This window comes from Suncus etruscus, chromosome 11 (genome assembly GCF_024139225.1).
Source record: "Suncus etruscus isolate mSunEtr1 chromosome 11, mSunEtr1.pri.cur, whole genome shotgun sequence".
In the NCBI taxonomy this organism is placed as follows: Eukaryota; Metazoa; Chordata; class Mammalia; order Eulipotyphla; family Soricidae; genus Suncus; species Suncus etruscus.
Genome location: NC_064858.1, coordinates 89,377,036 through 89,379,271, shown reverse-complemented (window position 1 = coordinate 89,379,271; position 2,236 = coordinate 89,377,036). Strand labels below are relative to the sequence as shown.

At 37.8% G+C, this 2,236-nt stretch overlaps 1 non-coding gene across 1 annotated transcript; it reads right to left on the bottom strand.

The window, feature by feature from the left end:
- Positions 1-1,792: 1,792 nt before the first annotated feature.
- Positions 1,793-2,003, bottom strand: LOC126023358 (small nucleolar RNA U3). The gene has a single exon (XR_007500502.1). It is a non-coding gene; the product is annotated as a small nucleolar RNA U3 (small nucleolar RNA).
- Between the last annotated feature and the right edge of the window lie 233 nt (positions 2,004-2,236).

Genomic DNA, 2,236 nt, shown 5'->3' with positions numbered 1-2,236 from the left:
CTTTAAAACCATTAGTTCTTCCAAATATATTGAGGGAATTGATACTCTATTTCTAAATGTTTTTTTACATACCCATGTCATTTTGATAGATTGAGATTTACAGTTTTCAGAATTTTGCTTATCAAATAATACTTTTGTTAAAGATATAAGTTAGGTGGCAAATATTTGCTCTTCTATTCTCTCAAACACCCTATTTATTGGTAATAGAGAATATCACAAATAGTTGGACAACAACATCAATGATAACATGGAGAAAGCAGTGCAACATAACACAATAGATGTGTCTTATCAGATGGCAAAACACTCATCCTCCAAAGAAGGTGTGTATAAAATAAAAAGCACAGTGCATGGGATAATTTTAAAATAAAGGATAATGGCAATTGTCATTTTCTTTATTAGTAGTATATATTTGTAATGAAAATACTATTATTTTTTAATCAAGATCCAAATTCTAGTCCTAAACAACGAATATTTTAAAATGGATCTTAGATCAGATCATTTCAAGAATTGCCAAAGAATTGCACATTATTTTTCTCGGTTGCACTGGGTTGCGCTGGGGCAGTTACTGGCAAATTTTTCATCGCTGATCTTCATTTTCAAAACTGCCCCCACAATACAGTTTATATTAATAATATTCCCTATGATTAATATAAGCTTTGCATATGCAGAATGTCCATTTTGTATTCTGCCCTTGTCCACATCCCTACAAGCTCATTTCTAGTCCTTCCCTCCCTCACTCCTAACCATCTCTACCCCACATTTACCCTTTTTACCTTTTATATCTTATATATATTTTCTTAACAGCTATAACTTTTACTAAATATTCTCTTATACAGTGATGATTTTCCCCACTGTTTTGTCTGTTATTCTCTGTATGATCTGTTCAATAAGGAATTCTGGTAGAAGAGTCCCACAGTTTAAAGCTTATGTTAGAACCAAGTCACGAGGATTGTTGGACTTGTTCTAGCAGCCCCCATAAGCACCAATAATGCCATATGGCATTGTTCCTCTTTTGCAGAGGCACATTAAAATGGGAAAATACTATACATACAAACAAGTTCTTATTTAATAGAGATAGGAACACACAAATCTTGTAATTCAATGGGACCTTACACCCTGAACATTGTCATAATGACCTGGCTCAGGCCTCAGAAGAACGGGAATTCTCCATTCACCCCTGAACCAGGGATGCCATCTACGGACAAACAAGGTTGTCTATAACATCACATAGAAGAAATCCTCTACCAGAGAAGACCCTTCCACTGCTCTGGCATCCATCTACTCAAAAGAGACTTCCCTTAACACTGAGAAGACTCAACAACAACGACCTGCTTTCAGAACAGGGCTCCCTGCATTGCCCTCTAATTGTGAAGTGAAACTAGGGGACGCTCCACATCATCCTGACTTTGATTTAGGATATGCACAGATCTTTAACTCCAGAAACCTGACACCAACAACAGCAATTGTATGAAAAATAAAAGTGTATTGGAACTACAGACAGTGACTTGGGTTGGACAACCTAGTGTGCCTATGCCTAGATTGGTTTTATGCCAGAAAACTTCAGGGGTAAGGTCTCCTTGTATTTAGGCCAAGGCTTTTCCTTTCCATGCCCCCATATTTTACTGTGCCTATGCAAACAACAATTGCCACTCTAACACCGTTTTTGCTGTGCTCCTTTGACTCTTATCCTTAAAAAAAGAGAGAGAGAAGAAAATAATAACTTTGCCTTTGTTCTTGCTGAAACAAATGTATTGTGATCAATTGTGTCAACTCTTTGATATACTTTTTTTTTATCACTCAGACTGCATTCTCCCTCTCTACCCCTTCCAAAGTAAGGGAAGAACGATCATCAATCGCAAGAGGCAGCCGCAGAAGCGACACCTAGAGCTGGCTTCACGCTCAGGAGAGGACACTCTGGCTCCTCCTCGTGGCTTCAGATGCTCTACACGATGAGAGAAACTTCTCTAGTCACATACTATAGAAATGATCCCTGAGTCTCTCTCTCTCCCTCTGACTTATTTCACTGAGCATGATAGATTCCATGTACATCCATGTATAGGAAAATTTCATGACTTCATCTCTCCTGACGGCTGCATAATATTCCATTGTGTATATGCACCACAGTTTCTTTAGCCATTCGTCTGTTGAAGGGCATCTTGTTTTTTTCCAGAGCCTGGCTATTGTGAATAGTGCTGCAATAAATATAGGTGTGAGGAAGGGGTTTTTGTATTGTATT